At 43.3% G+C, this 11,165-nt stretch overlaps 1 long non-coding RNA gene across 2 annotated transcripts; it reads left to right on the top strand.

Annotated features, from left to right (window-relative positions):
* The first annotated feature begins 15 nt into the window (after positions 1–15).
* Positions 16–10,118, top strand: LOC119409498. Of its 2 annotated transcripts, none has more exons than XR_005186789.1 (3): positions 16–63; positions 482–553; positions 10,086–10,118. It is a non-coding gene; the product is annotated as an uncharacterized LOC119409498 (long non-coding RNA). The 2 variants fall into 2 exon arrangements; XR_005186790.1 differs by lacking the exon at positions 10,086–10,118 and adding an exon at positions 742–769.
* The last annotated feature ends 1,047 nt before the right edge of the window (positions 10,119–11,165 follow it).

Raw genomic sequence — 11,165 nt, 5'->3', positions numbered from 1 at the left:
AGTTGTCTGGAATCTGGAATCCTCCATGCCTCCTCCTCCTGAACCTGTAAACGAAAACTCACAGTAAGCAAAGCTTTGCCTAAAAACCTCTATTTACTGGTTATTTACTCTCTCCCTCTTTGCAGGTCCCTAAACCCTTCCCTGTTTTATAAGTAATGCTTATCATTTGTATTCTGAGTCAGTGACTCTTTGGTTCTCTGAACACCAAACTGTTTAAAGCCACGCTGCTCAGCAAAAATGACTATGCTACCATTTTAATTTTAAAGTACAATAAAATGATCTTCAAGATCTCTGACCTTTACCCTCAAACATCCTGCTTTACTTTGAAAACAAAATCTAAATGTGTTATTTTCAATGACAGAAGGGCAGCTATAGCACATCTGTTACTAAACAATGGTGATGATTCAACCTAGTTCTACAGCTTCATTCCTACAATCTGAAACATGTGCCAACAAAACTGATTTTATTTATTTTATTACAGGTTTATGAGCTGCGTGAGTTTGAAAACGCACATCCCCTCTGCTCTGTTAGAGAAGCTGCAGAATAACAGGAGGTAAATTCAATCTTCATCCTTATGGCTATTCTTATATATTTATTTTTAGTTATAAATATATATATATATATATATATATATATATATATATATTTAATAATAATGTTTTATGTATTATCATTGTATGTTCCCATACAATGGCGAAATTGGCTGTCTGCATTTAACCTATCCACCACCATGCGGAGCAGTGGGCGTCCTTTGGAGGTGCCCAGGGAGCAACTGGGGATGGGGCGTCCTGCTTAGAGACACCACGAGATGTGCAATGACAGTGGATCAAACCCGGGACCTTCGGATCCTGAGTTGGCTTTCATTTGGCAGACTAATATGACTGCAGAAGTTTTGGGTAACTCTGTCAACCACTCTGTCTCAGAGTGAGAATATAAAGAGACTTCAGTTTGCAGCTTATGAAGTCTTAAGGTTTGGTTATACTTGCAAGACTTCAAGACATTGTACCTATTTGAGTCTTTCTCGTGGACTATTCATACTCAAAGAAACTGTGATGAAGTCCTGACAAGTCGTCCCACTGCAGCGCACAATGCATGCACTCAGAATTAACAAACAGTGCTTTTGTCAGAGTGGATGTTTTCATTTGGAGTTGGGAGATATTTCTGTAGTTGTCCAAGAAAGAGCTCTACTTCATAAATTTGTCAGTCTGCCTCACTTCCATCCAATTGTGGGAGAACCGGTCCCTACGCTGCCTGTCTGAGGCACACTCCCTCCCAGTCACCACAGCCATGGATGTCTCCAGCCTGTGTCTCTGCACTTTCTCCAACATGCATAAAAATGGCCCAGTCTCCCACGGGTTTGACTCTCAAGTTTTATTTGACAAGCTTTACTGTAGTTTCTAATTGCCTCATCTACCTGCTGCTCTCAGAGCAGCATATTGCAGACATTTTTAATTAACAAACACGTCCACAAAGCTCTGTCACACAAAGCAATTAATTGACTTCTGTACACAACATTGGGACAATGCACAAGATGTAGTCTCAGCAGTGGGTGCAAGTAAGAAAATAAACAATTTTCGTCACCATGTCAATGAAAGACATTTACTTTATGAACTCTTGTTGACTGCCTGGCTGACATCAGGGATTGGATGGCTTTAAATTTCTTAAACTTTAATGAGAAGAAGACAGAAGTCATGTTGTTTTCACCTAATGACACAATCAAGAACAACTATCGACTTTTCCTCTCTAGACCCATTAGAGAAACAAGTGGTCACTAATCTGGGAGTCAAAATGGACCCTTCCATGAAACTCAACAGTTACGTAAATGTGATTGTTAGATCCTGGTTTGTTTTTTGTTTGTTGTTTCAGTTGAGGCGACTGTCTAAACCGAAGCCCATACTGTCCACAAGTAATCTTGAGACAGTGATACATGCTTGATTACTGCAATGCGTTTCTTTTTGGAATCAGTCAGACCTCTATTACACATTTACAACTGGTTCAAAATGCTACAGCCTGATTGTTAATTGGTACAAGCAAAAGAGAGCTCTTTACGTCTGTTCTGGCCTACCTGCACTGGCTCTGTTCATTTTTGAATTCATTTTAAAATCCTTCTGTATATTTTTAAATCTCTGAACAGCTCCGCCCCCTCCTGTCTCGCTGATCTGCTGCAGCCATATGTCCCACAGCACTCTCTGAGGTCAGCAGACCACATGCTTCTATTGGTTCCAGGCATTTGTTTTAGGTTGTTTTCACACCTGATAGTCAGGTAGACTCGGTTTGGTTGGGGACCAATATTCATAAAATTTTTGTTTACCTTTGAGCTGGTGCAGTTTGCATTCACACTGCACTGTGCAATCGAGCCATCCTGTTCAAACCAACCTGTTTCCCCACTCGTCTGTGGTGGCACTGCACCAAGAACTACTGAAAGAAACGACACAAAAACCTCTGAAGAAGACACTTCTTCTTCTGGAAATAAAAACAAAAACGGAGTGGCGTCAAGTTTTAGCAGTTTTAGGAGTTCTATTTTGTCATTTTTCAACAATGGACTCAGCATGAGCGAAAGATGAGGCAGAAGACCACGGAGAATGTTGTTTTTCATACAAGGCAAGCTGACGGCTCCATATGAGGTAAGAGAAATGCGTGTTTGTTTGCCCTGCGTTGTAGTAGTCCTCTTCCTGCTTGCGGAGCGGTGCCCGGTCTGCTAAGATTCACACTGTACTCAAACCGCTCTCGAGTTTTCTTCTACCGGACTGAGACCTAGGTTTTAGATCGGGCCAGAGTTCACCTTTTTGTTCCGTGACAGAGTTTGATGGCGAGTTCACACCTCCCCAAACGAACTGGACTTCCTAGGCAAACGGGCTAGAGTTCGGGACAACAGGGTTGGTGTGAATGCACCCGTAGTCATTTAGTTCTTATCTTTACCTATTTTGATTCAAGTATTTTATCCTGTGTTCTTTGTTTCTTTTGATTTCTCTGTACAGCACTTTCGTTGGCCTTGTTGCTGTTTTTAGGTGCTTTTATAAATAAAGTAGTATGGGAAACCAGTTTTTAGTGCTTAAAGGAAAGAATGATGCTTGAAAGTGGAGCATAGACATGGTTGTTTGTATTTTTGGCTGGGCCTGTGGTCTTTACATGAAGTTTGCATGTTCTTCATATTTCTCCGGGTACTCCAGTTTCCTCCCACAGTCAAATATTTCATATTTAGGCTGCCTTCCGGCCCAGGTCTCCCTTGAATAAACGTGATCTCAATAGGATTTGCCCTGTTAAAGAAAGGTAATAAAATGGGAAAAGTTACTTCAGTCCCTGGAATTGATTTTCTCATATAATCACCCTGCCCTAGGTCATAATTCTGCAGCCAACAAATCTATTCTTCAGGGTTAATAATAGCGGGGTGTAATGTTTTGAGCTTTTCAGATGGAAGTCACAAATTCTGCTCTGTTTCACAGAGACAGCCCAGACTGAACAAACTGAGCCTTTAGTCAGGCATAAATGTCACCATCAAATGAGTTTCTGTCATCAACAGGGAGGAACAGATTCATTATGCACTGTTTTAAAATAAATAAGTCAGTGGCAGTTTCTGTAGGAAATTGATTTTATCCTTCATAGACGGGTAAATAATATACTTGCTGTCAAATCTCCCTTCACTTTAGCTTTTTATGTGCGTGATCGACCAAATGACTGACACCCTGGCTGGATTTAATTGCTGCTTTCTTTTAAATCCATAGACTTATTTGGATCACAGTCACCAAACAGTTTAACATTGAATACTATAGTATTAAAATATGTAAAATAGGAAGGGCTGAAGTGGGTCTTTACATTACAAATCAGCTTGAATCATTAGTAGCATTTAAGGTCTTTATAAAAATCATACGTTATAGCTCTTGTAATGGTCCATCCATCCATCCATCCATCCATCCATCCATCCATCCATTATCTTCCGCTTATTCCGAAGTCAGGTTGCAGGGACAGCAGCTTGAGCAAGGAGGCCCAGACATCTCTTTACACAGCCACCTCTTCCAGCTCTTCTGGGAGGATTCCAAGGCATTCCCAGGCCAACCAAAAGACATAGTCTCTCCAGCGTGTCCTGGGTCTTCCCTGGGGTCTCCTCCCAGTTGGACATGCCCGAAGCACTTCCCTAGGGAGGCGCCCAGGGGGCATCCTTACCAGATGCCCGAACCACCTCAACTGGCTCCTCTCGATGTGAAGGAGTAGCGGTTCTACTCTGAGTCTCTCCCGGATAACTGAATTTCTCACCTTGTCTCTAAGGGAGAGTCCAGCTACCCTGTGAAGAAAACTCATTTCAACTGCCTGTATCCGTGATCTCATTCTTTTAGCTCTTTACCCAGAGCTCATGACCATAGGTGAGGGTAGGAACGTAGACCGACCGGTAAACAGAGAACTTTGCCTTTCAGCTCAGCTCTCGCTTCACCACAACGGACCGGTACAGAGTCTGCAATACTGCAGATGCTGCACCAATCTGTCTGTCAATCTCACGCTCCATTCTTCCCTCACTCATGAACAAAATCTTGAGATACTTGAATTCCTCCACTTGAGGCAGAACCTCACTCTCGACCTGAAGAGAGCAATCTGCTCTTTTCCAGTTGAGGACCATGGCCTCAGATTTGGAGGTGCTGATTCTCATCCCAGCTGCGTCACACTCAGCTGCAAACCGCTCCAGTGAGAGCTGAAGATCACGACACGATGACGCCAATAGGACTACATCATCTGCAAAGAGCAGAGATGGAATCCTGAGGCCACTGAACTGGAAACCCTCCACCAGCTGGCCTCATAGAGAAATTCTGTCCATAAAAGTTATGAACAGAATCAGTGACAACGGGCAGCCCTGGCGGAGTCCAACTTCCACCCTGAAGGGGCTCGACTTACTGTCAACAATGCGAATCAAACTCTCGCACCGCTTGTATAGGGACTGAACAGCCCATAACAACGGGTCTCCAATCCCATACTCACGGAGCACCCCCCACAGTGTACCCCAAGGAACAAGGTTGAATGCCTACTCCAAGTCCACAAAACACATGTAGACTGAATGGGCAAACTCCCATGACCCCTCAAGGACCCTAGTGAGGGTAAAGAGCTGATCTAGTGTTCCACAGCCAGGATGGAACCCAGATTGTTCCTCCTGGATCTGAGGTTTGACCAACTATCGGACTCGCTTCTCCAGTACCCCTAAATAGACCTTACCAGGGAGGCTAAGGAGAGTGATGCCCCTATAATTGGAGCACACCCTCCGGTCCCCCTTTTTGAAGAGGGGAACCACCACCCCAGTCTGCCAATCCAGTGGCACTGCCCCCGATGTCCATGCGACATTGCAAAGGCCTGTCAGCCAAGACAGCCCCACTACATCCAGAGCCTTAAGGAAATCAGGGTGAATCTCATCCACTCCCGGAGCCCTGCCGCCTCGGAGCTTTGTAACTACCTCGGCAACCTCAGCCACGGTTATGGACGGATCAGCCCCAAAGTCCCCCGACTCAGCTTCCTCCATGGAAGACGTGCTAGTGGGATTTAGAAGGTTCGAGAAGTGTTCCTTCCACCTCTCGATGACATCACTGGTTGAGGTCAACAGCACCCCACCTTCACTGAACACAGTGTTATTAAAGTGCTGCTTTCATATCCTCAGCCGCCTGATGGTTTTTCCAGAATTTTCTCAGAGCAGACCGAGAGTCTCTATCCAAGGTCTCACCAAACTTCTCCCACATCCGAGCTTTTGCCTCAGCAACAGCCAAGGCTGCACACTGCTTGGCCCTCCGGTACTCCTCAGCTGCCTCCAGAGTCCTACTGGCCAACAAGGTCCGATAGGACTTCTTCTTCAGCTTGACAGTCTCCCTAACCCAAGGTATCCACCACCGAGTTCGTGGATGGCCACCGCAAGAAGCACCAACAACCTTGTGGCCACAGCTTAAGGCAGCTAACTCAACAAGCGAGGCGCGGAACCTGGCCCACTCAGACTCAATGTCCCCCACCTCAGCTGGGATGAGGTTAAAGCTCTCCCGGAGGTGTGAGTTGAAGATCTCTCTGAAGGGTTCTTCTGCCAGGCATTCCCAGCAAACCCTCACTACACGTTTGGGTTTACCGGGTCTGTCAGGCATCTTCCCCCGCCATCTGATCCAACTCACTACCAGGTGGTGATAAGTTGACAGCTCAGCTCCTCTCTTCACCCGAGTGTCCAAAACAAACGGCTGCAAATCAGATGACACGACTATGAAGTCAATCATCAATCTACAACCTAGGGCGTCCTGCTGCCAAGTGCACTTATGGATACCCTTATGTTCGAACATGGCGTTTGTGATGGACAAACTATGACTAGCACAGAAGTCCAACAACAGAACACCGCTCGGGTTCAGGTTAGAGAGGCTGTTCCTCCCAATCACGCCCTCCAGGTCACACTGTCATTACCCAAGTGGGCATTGAAGTCCCCCAGCAGAATAAAGGAGTCCCCAGCTGGCGCACCTTCCAGCACCCCTGCCAAGGACTCCAAGAAGGCCAGATACTCTGAACTGCAGTTTGGCGCATATGCACAAACAACAGTCAGAGCCTGTCCTCCCACCCAAAGGCAAAAGGAATCCACCCTCTCATCTACTGGGGAAAACTCCAACACACAGGCACCAAGTCAGGGGGCTACAAGTAGACCCACACCAGCTCGACGCCTCTCACCATGGGCAACTCCAGAGTGAAATAAGGTCCAGCCCCTCTCAAGGAGATCGGTTTCAGAGCCCATGCTGTGTGTCGAGGTAAGCCCAACTATATCTAGTTGGTACCTCTCAACCTCGCGCACAAGCTCAGGCTCCTTCCCTGCCAGAGAGGTTACATTCCAGGTCCCAAGAGCTAGCTTTGATAAGCCAGGGTCAGAGCGCCAAGGTTCCCGCCTCGGCCACTGCCCATAGCATCATGCACCCGACTTTTATGGTCTACAGGAATGTAATGGTGATTTAGAAAAATCATGGAAATTTAGATAAGATAAGACAAGATAAGATAAAACTTTATTGTCCACCAAGATGGAAATTTTCCTTTGGCTCTCCAACCATAAAATAAAACACATTCATAAAATCAAAAATATCAACAATTTGTGCATAGAATAAAACATTTTGCATACCATAGATAGATATTATAATTTGTTTTGGTTAAGAATGATTATTGAATTCAGAATAAATGACTTCTTATATAAGTTCTTCGTTGCCAGAGGGACCCTATAATGCCTTGAGCTCAGAGGTGCAAACTGATGAAAAAGAGGATGGGTACTATCTGCTAAAATATCCTTGCCATCTTCCTTGTTCTTTCTGCAAACAGTTGAGACAGAGCTTTTTGCGGTTTCCCCATTATTTTATTTGCCATTGAAACAATCCTTAAGTTTATTTTTTAGTCTACATCTCAGATGGTCAAACCATAGAAATGGGTTCAAAAGAGAGCCTGCAGTCAAGGAGGCAACATGCAAACTTCCCACAGAAACAGAGACCCTCTTATTGTGAGGCAACAGAACACAGCTTCTGTCATAAATTAAACTAAAGGAGATTCTGCACCTCCATATTACGCCTTTGTATTTTTGTCTTTTTACCTGGTGTCAAAATGTCCTGTGTCCCAATGGGTTTTGTTCAAACTTTTATTTCATTTCACACTTTTGCAGCAACAGATTTAATATGGTTTTAGTCTGCAGTCTCCATTTCCTGCCATCCACCATGAACAATCTGTGCTGTCTGACTCCTAATTGCAAACAGTGTGACATCGGTGCATTCTGGAGGACACAGCAAGGGCAGCAGATCTCTTAGAGGAGAGCATAAGGCTGAGTGACAGAAGAGCTCTGCTCTGCTGTTTCAGCCAGGATTCACATGGAGACTGGTCCAGGTTTCCATGACAACTGCATTTTACTAACTTTGATTATTTTTTTTATCTCTCAATGATCAGTAATGTTGTAACTCCTGTTTTGTTTTCTTGTTTCTACCGAGAAATATAGACTTTTCTGTTTGTTTATGCTTAAAACATCTGCACAGAATACTTTCATTATACCAAATCATGTCATTTTCTCTCAGCCTTTTGTTATCCTGAAAACTCAGTTCATCCATATTTTTAAAAATCTGTTACTGTGATTTCTCTCCAGATTTCACTCCTCTCACTTCAGCAGATCTGAGAGTTGATGTCACATTGATTTGTTAGTTGTGTAAATTATTTTTCTTGTGTTCTAACGCATAAGTGGGCTCTGATTCTGTTATTTGTTATAAAGTAATGTATTGCTAAAATCTAAGAACATTACTAAGTACTAACTGCCTTAACAGTACTAAGTAAAATTAGCCCACAAGTATATATTACATATGAGAAAGTTAGTGTACCAGAAACTGACATTATATAAAACGTTTTGTTCGTCCATCCACTCTGAGCGACTACAGTCACAGTGGTTAGTCATTAAGAAGCTCTTGTGTTGATTACAGCCATGTTCATTCTCTAGGCAAAATCTACCACCATATGTTCTTCCTGGTTTCTTTCTTTGACACCAAACCTACCCATCACTTCTTCATCTCTGTTTCCTTAACTAACACGTCTATTCAGGTCTGCTTCGATCACCACTCTCCTCCCTGGGAATACTCTTCATCACTTCATCCGGATCCTTCCAAACATTATCTTTCTCCTCTACATCACATCTAACCTGTGGGGCATTACCACTGACATCTAGCATTAGATGACCTGCTTTGACCTTCAGACACATCACCCTATCTGACACTTTTTTCACCTCTACTACATTTTTTGCAAACTCCTCCCTCAAAATCCTTCCTTCATTTTTATTTCTGTCCACACTGTGGTAAAATACTTTATGTTGTTGAATGTTGCCTTGCTGACCATCCACTTAGTCTCTTGTGCATATAAAACATCCACCTTCCTTCTCTGCATCATGTCAGCCAACTCTCTACCATTGCCTGTCATTGTCCCCACATTTAGAGTTAATACCCTCAGTCCTACATTCTTGACTTTCCTCTTCTCCCTCTGTCTCCTGACACGTTTCCCTCCTCATGGTCTTCGACTAACAGTAGCACAATTTCCACCAGCACTCTGTTTTTAAACTGCACAGATGGTGGTCGTTGTTAACCCGGGCCTCAACCGATCTGGTATGGTGTCATATGAATGAACTCTCATTATAGTTTTGGCAAAAGTGTCAGATGCCCTTCCTGAGGCAACCCTCACCATTTACCCAGGCTTTGGACTTGCACAAGAGATACACTGGTTTGTGCTCCTAGTGGCTGGTTAATGTCGCTCCTCACTGATCAACTCTCCACATAAGGATCACCAACTGTTCAATGCCGTGCCATTTTTCTCTATTAGAACCACTGCATCTTCAACCCCCTCCTACTGTAACTGGAAAATAAAAGGGAACAAGTAGGGCAAAGATCCTTTCTAGTAATCCACCTTCATCATACCTCTCCAAGGATCTGTTACTAATAATAATTTTCTCTTCAGTTGTTTCAAGACATTCACCTTCATACTTCTGTAAATAATTTTGTTTTCGGTGTAAATAGACACTAAACATTAATGTCAGGCTCTAAAAGTAAAATATAAAGTGACAAAATGATCCCATCAATGTCCAGATTCAAAACCCTTTGAGAAGAAATGTGTACACAGGACCTTGAACAGCACGATACGTCTGAGGTCAAGCGTATACTGATGTTCAAAGAAAGTTTCAGAGGTTTTCTTAAATTACAGCTAAAAGGATGTTTGTTCCCATCTGTATTCAAAGAGCATCAAAAGATTTAGTGCTTAAATGTGTCTGGTACAAATGATGATCTTCATTTATTGCTGCAACAAACTTAAAACGTGAAAAGAGGATAACTGAACACAGATCTTGTAGGTATCTAATCCTTCTATCCATTATCTTTTACCTGCTTCTTCCATTTTTGGGTCACGGGGGTCGCCGGTGCCCATGTCCAGCAATCACAGTGCGAGGGGCGGGGTACACCCTGGATGGGTCTCCAGTCCGTCACAGGGACACATAGAGACAAACGAGAAAAACAACCATTCACTGTCTCATTCACACCTAGGGACAATTTAGAGTTACCAATCAGTCTAACATGCATGTTTTTGGTCTGTGGGAGGAAACCGGAGTACCCGGAGAAAACCCACGCTTGCACGGAGAGAACATGCAAACTCCAGCCAGAAAGGCCCCTGGACCGGGATTTGAACCAGGAACCTGCTCGCTAAGAGGCAGCAGCTCAACCAGTTGCACCACTGTGCTGCCCCAGGTATTTTATCATTTAAAAAAAAAAAAAACCCTGCTTAATAGGACATTACAGATTCTAACTATCATGTTTTTCAGACTATAAGGTGCACTTAAAATTCTTTAATTTTCTCAAAAATTGTCTTATAATCTGGTGCGCCTTATGTATTAATTTAGGCTGTGCTTACTGACCTCAAACCGATTTTATGTGGTTATTTGGAATGAGTTGAATAAAGTTTGACTTATCTGACTGTTTTGTTTCACGTAACGTGCCTTATGTATGAAAACAGACCCGTTCATTGATATTGCGCCTTATAATCTGGTGCGCCTTATAGTCCGAAAAATATGGTATAAAATCCAGAATTCAGCAGCTCTTAGAGAAAGCTGATGATTTTCTGCCTTTCTGACAGTTGAGTGTATAATTATGTTTGATCTTTGCCTCTTTGCAGTGTTTCATAAAGCTTTTCCGCTCTCCTTTATCGTGTATTTGTTTTCTAAATTGTTACTGTAGGTATTGATTGCGTTTTGAGCCTTTGTCTCTTTGTCTTTGTGCGTTCAGGCCTGTTTGTGTGTGTGTTTGTGCGTCTGTTGCTCCGGTCTCTTCCGTCTCATTTCACACATGCCTGGCACCCAACCTGCACCTTCACGTTGGGTTTGTTCAAAGAGCCAGTGAACCTGAAGGACATCCCGCAGTGACACTAACAATGAGGACAGTTGCTGAGTTAGTAAGATGAATATGGAGCCCCACTTGTCTACAGGGGAAAAAAACATTTTGTGAAATGTAAAATTGCAGACAAATCAGCTGTGAAAATGTCTTGGGTCATTTCTTGTTTCTTGTGGACTTAAAGTCTGAACATTTTGTTTTGTTGCATGTTGTTAAATAAAACGTCCTACTAAAATCAAGACACAAGTTAAAACCTGTTTGCCACAGGACAGATTGTGTGATGATCAGTCCCTG

This window comes from Nematolebias whitei, chromosome 5 (genome assembly GCF_014905685.2).
Source record: "Nematolebias whitei isolate Nwh7 chromosome 5, NemWhi1, whole genome shotgun sequence".
NCBI classification, from domain to species: Eukaryota; Metazoa; Chordata; class Actinopteri; order Cyprinodontiformes; family Rivulidae; genus Nematolebias; species Nematolebias whitei.
This window is presented reverse-complemented; position numbering and strand designations above follow the sequence as displayed.